Source organism: Misgurnus anguillicaudatus, chromosome 13, assembly GCF_027580225.2.
Source record: "Misgurnus anguillicaudatus chromosome 13, ASM2758022v2, whole genome shotgun sequence".
Taxonomy (NCBI): Eukaryota; Metazoa; Chordata; class Actinopteri; order Cypriniformes; family Cobitidae; genus Misgurnus; species Misgurnus anguillicaudatus.
The window spans coordinates 17,133,306-17,154,216 of NC_073349.2; the positions used below are offsets into that span (position 1 = coordinate 17,133,306).

The 20,911-nt window shown below is 38.4% G+C and overlaps 1 protein-coding gene across 6 annotated transcripts in view; it reads left to right on the plus strand.

The window, feature by feature from the left end:
* The window catches only part of rerea (arginine-glutamic acid dipeptide (RE) repeats a), a 179,922-nt gene that overhangs the window by 39,861 nt on the left and 119,150 nt on the right, over nucleotides 1-20,911 (plus strand). For 2 of the 6 annotated variants that reach the window (XM_073875233.1, XM_073875238.1), the window contains exon 1: nucleotides 19,674-20,102. The exons of 1 other annotated variant lie outside the window; for it this stretch is intronic. The gene's annotated coding sequence lies outside the window, so the exon portion shown is untranslated. 3 more of the 6 variants (XM_073875235.1, XM_073875236.1, XM_073875237.1) reach the window with 3 other exon arrangements.

Consider the following 20,911-nt stretch of genomic DNA (forward strand, 5'->3'; position numbering starts at 1 on the left):
GAGGTGATGTATAGGCTCAGCTCACTGTCTGGCAGTAAGTGAAAGCCATGTTTTTATTTTCCTGCAGAGGGCACCGTGTCAAGGTGCATAAGCGGGTTCATTCCCCCGTATCTACTGCTGTGGAATGTTAAATGTCAGCCATTGGCCCGGTGTGGTGAAGCAAAGATATTAGCCTGAATTAAGTGTGTTGGCCGAGCTGATGATTTGAATTTATTTGCAGAGTGTGGTGCTGGTGAAGGATCGGGTCAAGCTCTGTGGGAATATGTTGGAATGACTTAAATAGATCTTTTATCTCTGCTCTTTTGTGTGTTTATTTTTAAGAGCTTGGCGTTATTAAATTAAATGAACATGACTGTCGATGATAAGTGCAATCTGTTCTGTTCTGCATCTGTAATCATTTTTATTTGATGACATTTTGGCATAACTATTGCTTTCATCTTAGTGCTATTTGGCATACTATAGGTGTTTTATATAGCATATCAATTTTAACTATTGCTCATCATAATTAAGGTCCGGGGTTTGTTCAGACCCCTAACCCTACATATTAAGTTTTAATGCTAATTAAAATACTAATACCCACATTTTGATTTTCACCTGGCAGACAATAAAATGGGCTATTAAATCACGCAGACTACAAAAATGGGTTCAAGCTTTTTCTAGGTACATTGTCAGAAAAATGATACAAAACTGTACCTTTTCTGTCATTGGTATGGTACACTCAAAGGTTAATTTTTGTACACATTAAAATGTTGTATCTTTTGAGGTACAATATTGTAATCTATAAGATCCTTAAACACATCACAAAAAAAGACTTTTTCAATGTTTAAGTGCTATAATTTGGTCCCCAGTGCTTTTATCAACCTAGAAAATGTAAAAAGATCAACCCAGTAAATTAGTTTTGGTAAAACATTCTCTCATTAGCTCATTGAAATTTGGCTCCCCCTGTGATGTCAGAAGGGGATAATACCGCCCCTTAATCTGCACTATCTAACCACTGCACTGCCATTTAGTGCAGAGATGAACTCATTTGCATTTTAAAGGACACACCCAAAACAGGTAATTTTTTATCAAACCTACAACGTGACAATTTTAACATGTTATAATAAATTATCTATGTGGAATGTTGAGCTAAAACTTCACATGCAGTACATACTCACGGACACCAAAGACTTATTTGACATCTTAAAAAAGTCTTGTGAAATGTCCCCTTTCCCCGCCAGCTTTTTAAAAAAGTTGCCAGCGCCCGCACCTTTTCTTAAAAGTTTAATGCCTTCTAGAAAATGTTCTTCTATAATTATATAAACATACAATATATAAAATGAAAGAGCAGACCCTCTGCGTTCAAACAACAAACAAACATCCTATATTTGAAGAGTTTCGTTGCAAAACGAGATAACCACCGTTTTTTTTATTGTTCAGAAATCTTGTTTTTTGGTTGTGCATTCCAATTAATTTCAATTCAACTGCAGTTGGTTTGTTCTGATTTAAACCTTCATAACTTAAGAAATACAGCTAAGTAGCACCATAAAACAACACAATAACATGATAATAAACATGTTTTGAATTTTTTTTAAAAAAAACTGAGTTATCTCGTTTTGCAAGGAAACTCTTCATTTATTAGTTCTCTTTTTATCACCTCAATATTGACAAATTTTGAACAAAAAGCTGAAATATAGCTTTTTTGTAAAGGACTTTTGTTAGCGATCAGATTCAGAATGATGATCAAAACCTACACAGAGTTTTCATTGTTTTTATTTAGTGGGTGCTTAAATGTTTTATAAATTGGGTAAGAACGCCACCTAGTGGATGATAGCAAAAATATAGATTGCCGTAAAAACTCGGCAAGGAAGCGTTTTCTCCTAATTGTCGAGGTAACTCGTCAATGGCGGGGAAAGAGTTAAGGTACAGTAATGTACCCAAAAAGGTACAACATTGTATTTTATTTTGTGTTTTGTATACCTCTAAAGCAGGGGTGTCCAAAGTCGGTCCTGGAGGGCCTGTGTCCTGCAGAGTTTAGCTAAAACTTCCCTCAACACACCTGCCTCAAAGTATCTAGTCTGCCTAGTAAGACCTTGATTAGCTGGATCTGGTGTGTTTGATTAGGGTTGAAATAAAATTCTGCAGAGACACCGGCCCTCCAGGAGCAGGAGTGGACACCCCTGCACTAAAGGTACAAAACGGAACCTTAAGGGGGTCGCACACCGGACACGCAGCTCAGCGCCGCATCGAGTCGCGTCTAGGACAACTCTGAGGTATTGTAAACCGGAAGTGCACATATAATAGCGCGAGCTTCGTCAGATAGTGTCTACTTCAAATTGCAAATTATACTTCAGCAGCCAATGATAATCGTTAATGATTTGGGACAAATATGATGTTATTTAATGTTAAACAATGTGAGTGGCGCTCTGTGGCGCGACAGGGATTTGAGCAACTTCCTGAGTCGTAGCTGGGTGGCACGGGCAGGTGTGTGTATACTCATAGAAAAAAAATTGAATTGAATTGAATTGAATTGAATTGAATTGTGTATACTCATAGAAAGCAATGTGTTCGTTTTTTTCAGAACGACACAGCGCTGTGCTGCGCGTCCGGTGTGTGACCCCCTTTAGGGTTCCACCCCAGGGACAGAAAAGGTACAGTTTTGTATCATAATGTTGTAATCTTGGAGTCTTTTAGATTACGCCATTATTAAGCATCCACCTATCAACCAGCCAAAACACCCTTGAAACATGCAAAAATGCATAAAGCACATTAGCAACCGAAAAGCAACGCTTTGGCAACCAATCTCAACACTTTAACATTGAAGTTTTGTGCAGAAAAGCGTCAAAAATAGTTCGTATTGCTATACTGCTTTCTAATGTTTTCTGCTCTGAAAAATCAATTTCGGCACTAATTCTGAAATGGAGGTGAAAATTAGTCGTTTGTTCCTTTCTGAGAAGCTAGCAAAAATAATTTATTATTTGCATACATTTTGGGTTTTAAATATCATCAAGTATCGCACCTCACTGCAGTTGTGTCTGTCATTAGGGCTTATTTGTGTTTTCCAGTGTTGATTATGATCTCGCAGGCCTTCCAGTCACCAGCACTAAATATGTTACAAATAATATTCAGCCACCACTTTCGAAAGAGGAGCTAAATGAACACAGCACCTTGGTTTCTCAAAGAGAGACAGTAAAGGGAAGACTGCCGGTGTGTGGATGGCAGGACTGTGTGTCGTTGCGTGCTGATGGATGTGCGGTGCTGTCTGCTCAGCGCACTTACTTAATAGGGAGCGGTAGGCTTGTCACTGCACTTTTTTCTTTCAGCTGGGGAAGATGAGGATCGTGCTTGGCTAAGCACAGAACAGGCAGTCCATTTCACAAAGGTTAACGCTGCCCCATAATGCAGGCTAATCAGCAGGTAATCTGTTTTCTTTCTGTTAGATTCTCCCAGGTCAGCAGTGACCGCAGCACACATCTTGTGTAAAGCAAGCAGGGATCGTGATTTCTTATTTTCCAGGCTTTTGCCTTTCTGAATAGAGCACCAGGATGTTGGGTCAAGTGAAGTGAGTTTTGGTGGATGTTTCTAGGTTTTTCCCAAGCATGAAAACTCTGCATTTCTATTGAGCCTACAATCCCCTAGAGATCCCCAGCAACCTGTAGGCAAATAGAGAGCATTGGCTGTGGTTTAAAAAGCAGCTTTTGTCCCAGAGCGTTAGCATTAAATCGCACTGATCTAGTTAAAGCAGGAGCATTTAAACCTCTAATCTCAGCCACTGCTTGCATGAAAACAATCTGTTTTTTCTTTCTGTTTCTGAGTACAATCTAGATTGCATTTTTGAATAATTTACATTTTTTGACGGCTGCCGAGTTGAAGTAAGAGGTAGCATAGACAGTACTACAGCACTGCTAAGTGCTTGAAAATGTCACTAAAGCAGTGTTAAGGGAATGAATGGATGGCTGATATAATGGTGTTTGACATGAGAGCCTTAGTCATGAGAGCTGTCAGTAGAGTTTCAAATCAGCCGGAGACTCAGGGGCCGCGGCAGGCGGCGAGTGAAGATTTTCTAACCCTGATTTCTAAAGAGCAAGCAAGTGAAAAAGAAAGAGAGATGGGTTGCATAATAAGATTGAAGCTGTTGTTTTTAGTCATTCACGGACTCGTTTATCTCTGCACTTAGTGAACTGAGATGTGGTTTAGTTTATTGTTTTTGTATTTCTATCCGGCAGTTGTCTCTTAAAGACAATGCGATATCAAAATTCAATCCAAAAATACATTTTTTTACCTTCTTAATAAACAGCCTTGGTCTCTATAGGCCCAATAGACAGACGCTAGCAGAACAGATTTACGTTTATGCATTTGACAGACATTTTTAACCAATGTGACTCCAAGCTTGTGTGTTCCCTGTGGATCGAACCTGTTTTCTTTTGTGTTGCTAACGCAGTGCCTTACCAAGTAAGCTACAGGAACATTATGCTACGTACACACCAAACGTGGGGCATCGGGTTATGGGGCATGCACACCAAACGCGAGTTCAACGCAAGTTGAAAATATTCAATTCAAGCGGAAAATTTACATGACACAAAGTTAAATCCCGCGAGTAATCTAGAGCGAGCAACGCGATGCTACGCGTTTGGGGTGTACTTAGCATAACTCACCCTAGATTACTCACGGGATTTTACTTTGTGTCATGCGAATTGTTCGCTCGAGTTGAATATTTTCAACTTGAGCGAAGACGCGTTTGAGGCGAATAGCTCGTGTTTTCGCGGCAAACGCGCAGCCCATATTGCGTCATTTACGTCTGATCGCGTCTTTGCATTGTCTTTGTATGTTATCTACTCGGCAAATCGTTAAACTCACGTTTGGTGTAAACTCACAGTTATAATTCATTATAGATTTGGATATAATTCATGAAACAATTTCACTATGAATTGTCACAATTATGCTAAGATGATGCCAACATATTTGGATGCCATCCTGGTTGCTTTGCATGGACGGTGTTTTTATTTAGTGTAAACTGTTCCATTTACATTTCACTGCTAGTTGTGTAAATATATAAATGTATGTTAAAAAAAACTAATATAACAAAATTAATTATTTAAGTGGCTTTTTGAACAGTTTAAACATATTGTCCAATGTTTTAAACTCCTTCCATGCTACACTGTCAAAAATAAAGATACAAAAGCTGTCACTAGGGCAGTACCCATATGTACCATTTAGCTACAAATATGTATCTTTGAAATTCCAATATGTACCTTTTGAAGTGCTAATATGCACACTTTGGGTACAAAGGTGTACCTTTTTGAAAGGGTACTGTTGCAGTGACAACTTTTGTACCTTTATTTCTGAGAGTGTAGTTGAAGAAATCTGAAAAAGACAAAAAAAATTCTGTCTTTCCTTTAGATTATTTCCTCTTTCATGTGTGTGCTCCTCCTGAATGGCCCTGTTGTTATGGATCAATACCAAGTGATGGCTAAGACACAGTCTGTTCAGCTACTGAGTTTGTTGCATTTAGTCTAATTATTTGCTCACGCATGTGAACAGAGATGCTGTAATCATGCAGCTGTTTATAAGGAGAAAGCCCAGCGTTTTAATACAGTGATCTAATCCTGAGGTAATAACCTTTATCTGGAGTAAATGCAGTGGGCTAAATTGTCTAATTCTGTGGAACAGATGTCCCAAAGACTCAAAGGGTTCAGCAGACATGTCACAGGCGGGTCTTTGGAAAACAGTTCTTTATTCTGTTAAAAAAAAGTATTAAATCAAAGTGGACCATATGCTTGGACATGCAGTAGATTCACAGGTTAAGCAAACAGCAGATGTTGTTTTCCTCACACTTTCTCTACAGAGCTTTTGATTTGGATTGGATCAATACCAAAACGTTGGCTTTTTTCAATACTAAATCAATACTTTTAGCAACAAATAGACTGATGAAATGATTAAATATTTCACTGTTAAGAATTCATTATTCATCTCATTTTGTTTTATTTGCAGCAAATGCATTTAGTTTCTTTTTTGGGGAAATTTTAAATAGAAATCAAATAAAGATTTGTGCAGAAAATGAGTACACTGAAAAAAATAAAGGATGGATTTACTTAAAAATATAATGCATAATTTTTGCATCCATTTTTTAAGCAAGTATTGCATGGTGCTACTGCTTAAAAAAGTAAAACTAACTTAAAAAAGTGGGTGCAAAAATGATGCACTATATTTTTAAGTAAATGCAGTGTATTCTTTTTTACAGTGTTTATTTGACACTTGCATGCATAATATGCAAACAAGATGTTTCATTACTGTCACCACCAGTAACAAAATAACATTATTTGTAATTTTCAACACATGAAGAACTCTCATGCAAAAATCACTAAACACCACCTCAGTCTAAAATGAAATGATGATATTGACAAAATGCTCTTGGCACGTATTATACATTCATCAATTACTTTAACTTCATATCCGCTTAACTATTTTCCCACCAGCGTTTTAAAAAAAAGTTGCTAGCCAGCACCAGCATTTTTATGATTTTAATGCCTTCCAGAAAATGTTCTTCTTTAAATATATAAACATACAATATATATCGAATGAAAGAACAGACCCTCTGCTTAAAAAAACCCCGATTTCATTCTCTTTTATCACCTCTCAAATATCGATAGGTTTCTTCAAAAATACAAAATTTTGAGCAAAACGCTGAGATAATTGCGTTTTTGTGAAAGACTTTTAATAGAGATCAGATTCAAAGTGATGATTAAAACATACATGGAGTTTGAACCGTTTGCCCTAAGGGAATATTTCCAATTTTTATAAGTTGGGTAAGAGCGCCACCTGGTGGATAATAGTGGAAATACAGATTGATGGAATAACTCGTCATTAGCAGGGAAACATTTTTTTTTTAATTGACGAGTTAAATGGCGGAGAAAGAGTTAATCCCGGCCTCAGGACATTCAGAAATACTGTTTTGTTGGCAGAATCCATTAAACACCACAATTTTTTTTAGCAAAGTCCTCTGAAACCCCATTCACACAGACCTTTGGTCCCAGAAAATAAGCATAAAATTTCCAGACAAGCTTCTGTGTGAACGCAAACATGTCCCGTAAATCTTCTGGGCTCGTTGCCGGAAAGAGGACCTAGTAAGATACAAGGAAAACCCTCTGTGTGAACAAGAAGCCGCAACAATGCCGTAATGGGCGTGTCGTAGTGAGGACACGCACATCATCACAACAAAAGGTTATGGTTCAGCAGAGATTTACATGCATATCAACATTCACGACGAGAAATGTCGCAAACTAGATTGAAGCAGTTATCAGGAAATTATAAATGAGACACATAAACAATGACGCGCGTGCTGTAGTGAGGATGCGCGTGTCATGGCAACATGAAGTTGGTTCAATTGTTTAAAATGAGGGATTTACATGCAATTCAACATTCATGACAAGAAATGTCAGTAAACTGGACTGACGTAGATATCAGGTAAGTTAGCTCGTCACTTACTGCGTTAAAACGAAGATCATTCAGCAGCACAAAAGAATATCGCGTCACATGCTCATTTGAGCTTATTATAAACAAAAATGCTCATCCCAACAACAAGATATATCCTTCAGCTCCTCAAAACGGGGGTTTTAAATGCATATTAACAATCATGATGAGAAATGTCTAAAAACTGGATTAAAGCAGAGATCAAGGAGCTCATCAAATATCCACTCTGAAGCTGAGATCATTCACCAGCATTAGAACGGCGCGTCATGCGCTCCTTTATAGACTTATCATAAACAAAAATGCACTCGAGTGGTTTCTGGAGAGAGAAATAATAAATAATATGCAAACTTCAGACGTTGCGTAGAAGAAAGTGCAGGACTTTAAACAGGTCACGTGTCTTTACGGAACCTTGCAGATTCCGGCCAATCATTGGCAGTGTGAATGAACAAAAAAATCAAACGATCCCGGAGAAAAATCTTGTATTTTCCAGAATGTCTTTGTGAAAAGGGCTTAAGTGCATGAAAGAAGGGAATGACAGCCCACATATATTAATTTTTGAGCCTTTTACCTTTATTCAGAATGGACAGTGAATAGTAACTAAATACCTTTTTAGAAAATTTTGCGTATTGCAGATTTGCTGTGAAAAACAGTAAAATTTGTTAAATACCAATGAAATAACTAAAAAGACATTTGTGGAAAAATGCATTTTAATGACTGACTATACCTTTTCTTTTCCAAAGTAAAATTACTGAACCCAAACATAAGAGCCTGTTTAAAAAATGCTCATTTACAGGAAAACAAAACGCATTTAAAAAAGCAAAACGTACATTGGGTTTTTCATCTGAACTCTTCACATCAGTTTCTTGTTCCAGCACTGTTTTGTAACCAGTATCACCACTGCAGATCAAGGGCTTGCTTGCTTGGTTTTTCATAGCTTTCTACAATGAAGTACAGACAACCTAAACCTCACACAGTTGAATAGAACAGTCTCTCCTATGTGAAATGTTAGAGATTAGTGGTAAGTGCGTTTTAGCCCTCATAAATCAGCCCTTCAGGTGCTTTCTGGCTTCTCTCTGTAAAGCTAATGACTGCTGTGACGCTCCGCTGACGGACGCTGAATGTAAAATGTCACTGTTTTTGAACAGGTGCTGTGAGGCGAGGTCCTGATGTTTTTATTTGCACAGCTCTGGCTGGGAGGCAAAGACAGAACGGGCTGCTCGGGAAGCTGAATGGGAGTTAAAGACTCGTGGAGGAGGCTAGAAATCAGTGTGTGTGTTTTTTTGGGGTGGTGGGGGGTGAGCCGCGTCTCTAGAGGGAGTACATGTTTGCATTCATTTCTAAAGCACAGACGCGACTGTGAAAACGGCCGTTGCTTAGATCTTATGTGCTGTTCTTTTCTTCTTTTTCTCTCGCCACATTGTTTTTGACAGGACTAGACGTTTTTAAATAAATCATCAGCATAATTTCAGGTGACTCATTAATCTTGGGTTTATTTCCTCGTGTGCATAAAGCTGCAATGCCTTGATGCTGTTTCATTTATTGCCTGCATTTACTCACTTATTCTCTCATGCATTCTTGATTTATTTCCTTCCTTTCTTTTCTTTTGACTACTCCTTTGCTTTCCCCAGAGTGTGGTAGTGTGAATGCTTGTAAAGAGGACTGCATGTCCTTGGAGACGTAGAGATAAATGCAGTCGAGGTTAAGTTCCTTTCCTAACATCTCTTACTTTTCCACCTCCTGATGCCAACAACACATCTCTTTGATGTTTTCCAGAAACCCCCTTTGTTAGTCTTCAAGCAATCTGTTTGACTCGATTAATGCATTTGTGCTATTTTCTCAACAGCATCTACTGAACCACAACATGCTAAAGGGCAAAATATAGTCTGTTTTTAACTTGTATATTTTTTACTGTACGTGAGGGTTTGCGTACTGAGGGTGTGCAAGATATATCGTTTGTGATGTTTTTGTTGTTGTTGTTTTAACAATGTGCAAAATCATATTATTGAGTATTTTACATGCTGTTCAAAAAAGCAAATTTTCTTCATCAGAAAAATGCGTGCGTACTGTATTCCCACCCCCTTTTTTTTATAATAATAGGTCGCGCATGTGCCTATAGCAAAATGTAGTATTTACCCCATGGTAAATAGCAAGGCTATGCATTCGACCATGCACAAACATAAACGTAAAAAACAGACTATACCCCGGGCTAAAAGGGCACCACAATTTTACATTTCCTTTGGTGTGTGAGTGTGTATTAGTACATGTTAACGATATGCAAAAGGTACATACCCAAAAATAAACGATGACGTGAGTTGTCGTTTCCAACGTGAATCTTTTTTCTTGGACTTCAACAAACACACGGATTTGTAGGCAAAAGTTTACTTCCTGGAATTAGTGATGTAGTAAAGACCGACATTACCATAATTCCTCCCACTTCTGATTTACAGCCTGTAAGTTAACTCCTGTTAGCATTGCATTGTGAGCGAATCTTTCAAACATGGTAAGGAGCGTCACATGAATCAGCCCAATGAATCACAACATACAGATTAGCTGGCCAATCAGGGACAGTTTTGTACAAAATCCATGCATTTCAGGAAGACAGTGAAAACTGGAGCTACAAAAATGTACGTTATGTGGAAAATAATGTTTTTTTTAAGCATAAACCACGCAAACACATTGTATTATACCAAATACACAAAATAAAGGTTTTTTAGCGATGAAATAGGTGCACTTTAATCAGTCCTTCCAGAAAAACGCAGTTTTTTTGTTATTGTTGCGGGCAAAATTCCTCGATCTTCCGGCAAGTTTTCTTAAAAAATGCGTGGAATATGCGGGATATTTATGCAATTTTATGCAATGAAATTGCGGGAACTTGCAAAAACTGCGGGGGACTTGCAAAAACTGCGGGGACTTGCAAAAACTGCGGGAACTTGCAAAAACTGCAGGAACTTGCAAAAACTGTTTTCAACTTTTACAGCTTTTCAATGATGTTCACGTCACATAATCACGTCACTTCATAACGTTCCTTGGTGCTAGCAACCCCAAGGTCATGGGTTTGAATTCCAGAGAAAACAAATCGATAAAACGCATATCTTGAATGTCACTTTGGATAAAAGCATGTGCATGACTGTAATGTAAATTATGTGTGTTCTTGTGATAATGTTTGGCTATGCCCTCTTTTTTTTAGCATGACAAACATGCCGACTAGTATGCAGTGTTAGATGTGATTTGTTTTGATGACATGGTGAGCTAGTTAAAGTCACAGACTGAATCAGTGGACGCAAATGGTGGTAATAAATCCAGCAATGATATGGAGGCAGCACCTTTTAAAGCACCAGAGTGGCTTACTTAATGAGTTTGATAATTGGCTTTCTGTTGGCTACGTCTCCCTTTCTCTCTCTCCCTTTTTGTGTCTGCTTCTCCTTCGCCTCTTCTTTCTGTCCTTCGTTCTGGGATCCGCAGTACTCTGAAGTGACGATAACCATTGATCATGAAAGCACAATGATTGCGTGACTCACTTTTTAACTGCGCACTGTGATAAAATGGGGCTTCGTGTTTAATTTTGCAGTTGGTTAGAGTGGTGCTTTGGGCAGTCTGGTTGGTTAGAGTTGATACAGTATTTGCATTACCATTGTAAATAAGGATTTTTTCTGTTTGGGTAGCTTAAAAAGAGGTGTAGCCTACAGGGTATTGTTATGTTTAAAGCAGCTAGACAGAACACAGCTGAGTGGAACAGAACAAAGGGTCTCAAGATGCCCTTTTATAAGTTCAGGTATTTTTAACTTGACATGGCATCTTGGAAACCCAACACTCGTGGCTTAAGATGCTAAAATAACAAGAAGATGCAGTGCAAAAGCCAAAATCTCCAGTGAAGCATCCTATCATTCAAAAGGACCAGAATGTACAAGTGTACTTTTTACTGATATCTTGTCTGTTAAATAATTCATCACCAGAAAAACATTCGAAATAAACAACAACAAAAAATAACACAATTGCTTTTTAAATGTTGACTTTTGCGTGATCCAGTCGATATCCGATGCTGTAGAAGTATTGGTCAGTGTTAGTTAATGTTGGCTAATGCATTAACAAATGGTTTGTTAAAGGAAAACACCATTGTTTTTTTAATATTTTACTATGTTCTTCTTACCCCAACTTAGACGAATTAATACATGCCCATCATTTTTAAATACGTGCACACAATCTTTGTACATCGCGTCATGAATGTGTTAGCATTTAGCCTAGCCCCATTTGTTCTTAGGATCCAAACAGGGATGACTTTAGTGCTGCAAACTTCCTCCATACAATATAGTTCTCATTTTTTATCCACCTATAAAATCGCTGTGTTTTATTTTGTGCCACCATACTTACTCGTGTAACTACTCATGTAACAGTCTTTAAATAGGGAAAACATGGAAGTGTTTGGTGCCTTCTAAATTCATGCCTGTTTGGATCCTAAGAAATGAATGGGGCTAGGCTAAATGCTAACACATTCACAACGCACTGTACAAAGATGAAGTGCACGCATTGAAAAAAGATAAGTATGTATTAATTCGTCTAAGTTGAGGTAAGAACATAGTAAAATATTAAAAAATTGTGGTGTTTTCCTTTAACTTATGTTAACAAATACAACCTTATTGTAAAGTGTCACCCTGTAATTAAACACCAGTTTACGTTGACTTTGAGACATCCACCCCTTGTCATCTCTCGCCTCAACATGTAATTTTGCAAAGCGATAGCATGCTGATACGTGAGAAGTGTGCTGTGACACGAAGACAGGTTACGAAGACAACTGTCATGATGTCTTTGCTTGAGATTTTCACAATCGTTCACAAGCCCACACACATGCCTGTCCTAAATGCACGCTGACTCCGGTGTTAAAAACATCTCTGGAAAGATGTCAGCATTCAGCATGATTCAGAGCCCCAGTGGAGTCACTGTGACACTTTTACACTCAGCTAGGCTCGTGTAGCTGATATTGCAGGGTTTGTTTTTCACCGTCTGGAGGAATGTACCTGCAGTGAGGGAGAACAATGCTCCCTCTGTACCTCCTGCAAACGTTTCTAAGACAGACACGACCTTCTGTCGTTTTTTACCGTTCCCTGGCGCTCTCGAACCTGCTGTTTGGGTCAGAGTGGTATATGGGCACACCACTGGTGAACATTTGAGATTTTTGGACAAGTCGACAGAAGTGTGAAACTCGCACCTTGTCAAGTCTAGTATGATCTCATCTGCATTTGAATTGTTTTCCAGCTGGTGGGCCCAGTTTAGGGGATGATGTCTGCGGAAACAACAGTGTGAGATACTGCTGAGAGCATTTACTGTTTGACAATAGCCTTAATGTTCTGCTTTAAGCCTTCAGCTTTAAGATGTTAATACAGCAGGAGATGTGACTTTATTTTTTGGTTACTGTAGGGGAAAATGTACACGGTTAATTTGCTTAGTAATTGCAAAAATTTCCGCCAGCTCTACTTTATATGGTATGTTGCAGTTTAATGTGGTTTGTTGGCACACGTCTTGTTTGGCTTTTGATATGGTTGATTGTAGTAACACAAACAATAAATCACCAACAGCAGTTCTGAATTCACTGCTGTAGAAGTCATCAAACTCCACATTTATGCTCGACGTGAAAGCGCTGTATTGCTTTTACAACCTCCAAGAGATTTTTATGTTCTTCGTTTTGTGTCTGTGTTTTTCAGGCTGTGGTGTGATTCCTCATACTGTCCATCAGGTGGCAGAAGTAGAGACATTAAATGTGTCTTCTCTCACACATGGTAAACACTAGCAGTGTGATCTAATGGGTCTGGACAGCGACTTAAAGCAGACTCCTTTTTTCACTTCCTTTTTATGCTTTCAAATCGGTGGCATCCCAGAAAAAGGGTGTACACAAAACACCAAAGATTAAATTTGCGAGGCACTGTAAGTGTATCAAGATCTTTAGCAGATCTGCAGTGTATTTTGGATGTCTACCAAGGGCTGGGGATTATAGCCAAAAAAGATATTTAATCTAGATGCTTTTGATTTGAAATGGGATATATTTTCAACAAATGAACAGTTTGAAATAGACAGCTATTGTTGTTACATAGATTCACCAGGAAGTAAAATACATAAAAATATGGTTAGGCTGAATTCTAGTTTTTAATATGTATGTATGTATGTATGTATGTATGTATGTATGTATGTATGTATGTATGCAGAGGTAAACTTTTTGTGTATGTATGTGTATATACATTTTTGCAACTTACTGTATGTATGTATGTATGTATGGATGTAGAGGTAAACTTTGTGTATTTATGTGTATACATTTTCACAATTTACAGTATGTATGTATGTTTGTATGTATGTGTATGTAGAGGTAAACTTTATGTGTATGTATGTGTATATACATTTTTGCAATTTACAGTATGTATGTATGTATGTATGCATGTATGTATGTATGTATGCATGTATGCATGTATGTATGTATGTATGCATGTATGTATGTATGTATGTATGTATGTATGTATGTATGTATGTGTGTGTATATACATTGTTGCAATTTACAGTATGTATGTATGTATGTATGTATGTATGTATGTATGTAGAGGTAAACTTTTTGTGTATGTATGTGTATATACATTTTTGCAATTTACTGTATGCATGCATGTATGTATGTATGTATATGTATGTATGGATGTAGAGGTAAACTTTATGTGTATGTATGTGTATACATTTTCGCAATTTACAGTATGTATGTATGTATGTATGTCTGTATGTATGTATGTATGTATGTATGTATGTGTGTGATGTATGTATGTGTGTGATGTATGTATGTATGTATGTATGTATGTGTATGTGTGTATGTATGTATGTAGAGGTAAACTTTATGTGTATGTATGTGTATACATTTTTGCAATTTACTGTATGTATGTATGTATGTATGTATGTGTATGTATGTATGTATGTATGTATGTATGTGTATGTATGTATGTATGTAGAGGTAAACTTTATGTGTATGTATGTGTATATACATTTTTGCAATTTACAGTATGTATGTATGCATGTATGTATGTATGTATGTATGTATGTATATATGTGTGTGTATATACATTGTTGCAATGTACAGTATGTATGCATGTATGTATGTATGTATGTATGTATGTATGTATGTATGTATGTATGTATGTAGAGGTAAACTTTTTGTGTATGTATGTGTATATACATTTTTGCAATTTACTGTATGTATGTATGTATATGTATGTATGGATGTAGAGGTAAACTTTGTGTATGTATGTGTATACATTTTCGCAATTTACAGTATGTATGTATGTATGTATGTATGTATGTATGTATGTATGTATGTATGTATGCATGCATGCATGCATGCATGCATGTATGTATGTGTATATACATTTTTGCAATTTACAGTATGTATGTATGTATGTATGTATGTATGTATGTATGTATGTATGTATGTATGTAGAGGTAAACTTTATGTGTATGTATGTGTATATACATTTTTGCAATTTACAGTATGTATGTATGTATGTATGTATGTATGTATGCATGCATGCATGTATGTATGTATGTATGTATATGCATGTATGTATGTATGTATGTGTATATACATTGTTGCAATTTACTGTATGTATGTGTGTATGTGTGTATGTGTGTATGTATGTATGTATGTATGTATGTATGTATGTAGAGGTAAACTTTATGTGTATGTATGTGTATATACATTTTTGCAATTTACAGTATGTATGTATGCATGTATGCATGTATGTATGTATGTATGTATGTATAAACATTTTTGCAATTTACAGTATGTATGTATGTTTGTACATTTTTTGCAATTTAAAATTTTTGACAAATAGCAGTCACACACATACAGGGCCATAGCAGGTAGTATTTTTAATCTGTTTTTAATAATGTTAAATGACAGCCATTGTGAGACAAATGAATGGCAGTTCTCGCCCTAAAACAGCTCAAGCCAGTGCTGTGAATACATGTGGAAAGGGGCTGAGCACCCGGGGACGCCTGAGTATCTTTGTTTGTTGTCTCGTCTTAAGAGCGAATTAAAGATATAGTAGAAGAGGGAGGAGTTGGTGCCCATATGGGCCATTTAGCACCGGCAAACAAAGAAAATTACAGCACCCAAACAGGAGCTTCACAGCCACTTACATACCGTCGTGAGCTCGTGTATGAATCTGACCGAGGGCTGGTGTTTATTTTCAGAAGTAACCGCTCATTTGGATTTGAGTACGAGTTTACACACGAGGCCGAGAACTAGTCAGTATGTCAGGCGGTTCGCCACCCATCTCTCAGCGAGGTCTGTACTGTGTAATTACATGAAAGGAGACACAAAAAGCTCCCCTTTATGTTCTCTGATCTGATTTGTTTACCGGGTGACAGCAACACATCTGGAATTGTAAATGCTTATGTCGCTTTTTCCTAATGCGATGGGTTTTGAGTCAAGCTGTCCCTTGAAAGATGGATTTTTATGAGTTTGTGTAGCTTGGCAATATGATAAATAAACCTCGCTGAAGTGTCACAGGGTTTGAGGTTTCGTGAGCCTGCCAAATATGGACGAACGGCAAAGTAAACAATATAACTATGTAGGGCTTGCCACAGGGTAATCTCTCAATGAAATTGAGCGTTCTTGACTCGCATCAAAGGAGGTTTGCTTTCTTCTTTGTTGCGTTTATGATGTTAAATAATGGGTTGGAAGGCAGTTATCTCTTTAACTACTGTTTAAAAAGGGAGGGTTGTACTGTTTTGGTATGTTGCATGATGTATTCGTCAAAAAAGCTTAAGTGTAGATTACTTAAAAATCCCTTTGTTAAGAGCATATAAAAATGTTTATGTGGCAACAAATTTGCTTGCTTTGTTTTAAACTGATCCAGACTTTAATTTAACAATACGTTAAACAATAAGTAAGTCAGAACCAGTTGAGTCTCTTTTATGAGAAACATGTAGTTATTGAAATGTAAAGAAGTAAAAGGGTACACTATCCTGTTTGTCGGTGCGTCTGGTTATTGCTTGTGAAAGATTTCTGCTGATATGTTTTTACCCCATCAGCACACTCCTCCCTCGAGCTTCAAAACTTAGTCTCATCCTAAAAGTGCAAGAATGCTAAAATGGCATCCGCTGAATTGAAGGCAATTTTTTCTCGTCAGCTATCGGAGAGAGGCTGTCAGCCCGAAGAAGTGTGCAAGTCTGTGTGTATGTAAAAAGTAAATGGGGGTGGAAGTGGCTGGTGTCTGTCAAAGGGAAGCACAAGTGTTTGTTCTTGATGGCAGGCATCTGAGTGTGAATGTGACCTCTGGCGAAAAAAGTGGGCGAGAGGAAGAAAAGGCAACAGGGCTTGCTAAGATCACCCTCCACTTTTGGCCACTCCGGACTTACTACTGTTATTTTGTATCGCTTTGTTATTATCTGTTTTAGACAGCGCGGTTTCCTTAAAGACACAAGTGGGGGAATAAATCTTGTCTATCCTCGAAATAGTGTGAAAGATTAAGTTTAATTTCTTCATGCTGTTTTTACTGCTCAATGACTCGCTGAACCTTATACTGGGGAACATTGCTTTTGAATGTTTTTCTTTTTTCACTTGTCTGATGATCCCTGGTGAATGCATTAAATGAAGTTACTAGATATGAGTGCTTAAGGGGCCAGGGCCTCCCAGGCTTGCCAAGTGCTCAGAAGCTTGGCTCACTCAACCATGTCATCTTTTCTTTCTCCTCATTTTTTTGTTGTTCCAGCTACTGGCTGACTTATTAGTGTGGCAGGGCATTTTGAAATCAGGCTTTTTCCTACAAATACCTATTGAGAGACAGTCAAGCAGGAGGAAACATAATAAATCACTCGTATACAGCTAATGAGATCTATTCTGTTATTGAAATTCTTTCGATCAGCAAGCATGGGTATTTATTTTTTAGTTATAACAACCAAATATCTGTTTTTTATGATCATATGTTTTTGGAATTATTAACGCCTGTAACAACTCAGATGTTATTTTATTCATTGAATTGTCATCTAAAGCTAAACCGCCTCTATAATGCAATGGTGTGAGGGGGTCAGAGTACAGTAGCTGAGGCATTGTGATGCGATATTGAATACAGAGCTGAACTGAATAGACACAGTCAGCTTCCCAGATACATGCTTAGGCCTGTAGAATGCAGAATGCTTTGCTTGTAACTGCACCGGTTGTCTCCTTTCATTATCGGTTAATGGTGCCCAACTTGACAGGGCCATGTGATAAACAGAGGAGCTGTGAAATCCTGGAGGTGGAGTTCTCGTCTGCCAGATAATGGGATCTCATCTGCTGTTGCGAATGCGTGTGGAAGAGCCATCTGAGTGCATGAAATGCAAAGCATTCACCCTTGAAACAATTTTGATTCCCTTTCAGTCTCATAAACCCAACTGGCTTACATTTCCTCAGAACGCCCTGCTTGTGTTTTGCGTGCTGCTCGATAAATCTGACGAAACGCTTGGCATTTTACAAGCATGCATTAGTTGAAAATTTATTAGTGCCATCGGTGCGCTTCGATTATGTTACCAGTGCGTTTTGTGAAATAACAGTCGAACATCTCCGTGTACGATTTACCGTTTTAATAATGAATGTCAGTCATCCGGGCTAAGTGTTTGATTTGCACACAATGATTTAATATTCATCAAACAAACATGCTCCATACATTGTTCGGTTTTCCTTTCGAACGTGCATGCGAGCAGTAATTTACAATCTGCCATCGTGTCAAACGCATTGTTTTGTGTTTTTCTCATGAGCCAGTGTAGCTAATCTCTCATTGGCTGAGAGCAATGATTGGTATCTCTTTGAAAACTGCATTCTCTAAATATCTTCCTCTTGCACAGCGAGGATCTCGCATAAGCAAGTGACTCAGGTTTCCTGTTGGGCACATTGTAAGTGCTATCAGGGCGGCTCGGGGAGATAAATATGGATGCACTTGAGTAAATGTAATAAATACGCCTGAATGTGAAGCTCAAACGCTTTCCAGGAGGGGAGGAGGAAGCCTGCTGGGGTGTGCGTGCGTGTCTGTGTGTATGTGTGGGTGCAAGGCAGAGCTGAGGATTGTCAGGAGAAACAGAAGTCACACTGTCTCTGGCTTCCCTGGAGCTGGAGAGCGTTTGCCAGCATTGGGATCACTAGGGACACCTCCTCCTTTTAAAATCCTGACAGGCTACATGGTTTGCAGCACAATAAAGGGCCCACAGTACACCAAACTCAGTTCCTATTGATCTTTAGCTGCCTCCGCAAATACATAACATTGATGTTGGTTGGTGTGGAGAATATCATTTTTACTGTGTGTATTAGATTTTGACAGGATTAAGTCACTATATTAATTCATTTTTTATGTACTTTTATTTTTTATTCTACATTTATGCATTTGGGAGATGCTTTTATCCTACCTACAGTGCATACATTTTATTTTTCTTTATTAGTATTTATCTAAACTCATGACCTTTACATTGATAATGTAATGCTCTGCCATTACACATATAAACAAACACATTCTGTAGGCTATGCAAACAAACATAAATAAATCGTTTAACAATCTTTTATAAAATGCACAGTTGTAAATACGTGAATCTGGCACATCAGTGGGGGAATAAAAGAGTAATTAATTCATTATATGAATATGCAAATGAGAATGAAAACCCAGAGCACCATGTATGTATAATCTGAGCTGGTTGTTTTGTTCTCAACCCCCAATCGCGTGAGTTTTTTCACAGCGAAGCACGGCAATACAAACTGGGCGTTTATTATTGGACACCAAAAATCAATAGATAGACGAAATATGTGGTTTGTGTGAATGGTAGGATCTTGCCGTTTTTGTAAGGGTGGGGACTGTATTAATATTCCTCACAACAGTCGTCTGAATGTTACACCGGATTCAACATCTTGCTTAGCGATGCAGTTTTTTTACGCTTTACGATCAATCACGATTCCCGTCCGCTCATTTGTCGTCGACAAGCATTTGAATCAAGTCCATGTGTTTGTTTTGTTCGCTTTTTAGAAGTGGTGTGCGGTGGAGGGAAGGGGGGTAATTCTCCTTCACTAGTGCCTGGATACCGCAAGACTAGGTCAGCCATGTGGATGCGTCTGTTGAACAGCTGAAGAGGAGGAGGAGGGGGGTTATACAGAAAGAGAGAGAGAAACGCGGTGTGTGTGCATATGAAAGAAAACGCGAGGGGGAAGAGAGAGAAGAGAGCGCGTGAGTGTGAGCGCGCGCGCGTGTGTATGTGTGTGTGAAAAGGAAGCGGAGTCTGTAAACGGTGAACTCAGTGATTTACCCTCCGCAAACTACCGCACCGTATTAAGCTTTACTTCTCCGAAAGCGTCAAAGCCGAGAAGTTATCACACGGACTGAAGGAGTGGAAACCGCGTGCGTTCACAAACGAGTCCGCGGGCGGCGTGAACGCGCATAAATTAGCAACGCGAGGTCGTCTTTTGTTGAGGCATTTGCCCAGTTTCTCATCTGTATGGACGTCGGCTCTCTCGGGATAACGTGTCCGCGTGATATCGTTCAGCCTCGGGTTCTTGGATTTTGGCCCAGGCCGAGAACTTCGCGGGTTTGTTTTTTGAAGGAACAGACGCGGATTTGGGTTTGAAGTTGTTTGCAGCGGTCCGATCGGAACTTAGATCATCATACTGGCGGGTGAGTAACGACATTGACTGAAAAAAGGAAAAGAGAGAGGGAGTTTGGAGGGCTCGAGTGGGTGGGAAGGTAAATGGGGGGATAGAGAAGGAATGTTGGCAATTGCTGCAGGCTTAGAAGTTGAAAGCAGCCTGTTTTTTATTGCATGTTTCGCTTTTGATTCCCGTTGAAAGAGACAAGCGGTGTGTAATCTTTAAAGGATGCTTTATGACTCCTAGTGAGCACTCTATCAAGTTAGATACATTGTTTTTCTTGTTACACCGTTTTCTTCAAAGTCAGTCTAACTAAAGGCATACGTAAAATCTATCCACAACTCTTTCAGTACTCTTTCCAAGAGTTGTCCCCTTTTTTATTAAGTGAAGAGCTCCTATGCATTAAGTGAATTATTAATGCTTGGGTAGCAGCGTAAATGGTGCATTTAGAGTTGAAGGTGCTTTTGCTATGAATCATCAATACATTAAGCATGCTGTTTATCTCAGTCATTATCAAACTTATCTCTATTGGCTGCCAGACTTAAAAAGTAATCTACAACATAATCACAAGAGTGTTTCTGGAATGAACCCTTGCTAACCCCCTGTGCTGTCCTTGAGATATTTGAAGTGATGAGTTAAAACCTTTTGTTTACTGAAAACCCTAGGAGCTGGGGAGGAGAGATTTTTGGTAGACTTGCCTGACCAGTTGGTGTCTGGCATGGGACAGTCAAGTTCTCTTTGTTAACTGGAATATGCGAACATATGATAAACACGGTTGTTCAAACTCTATGGTTATGTTGGTGGTAAAGACCAAATGGGTTTGTCTGTTATGTGTGG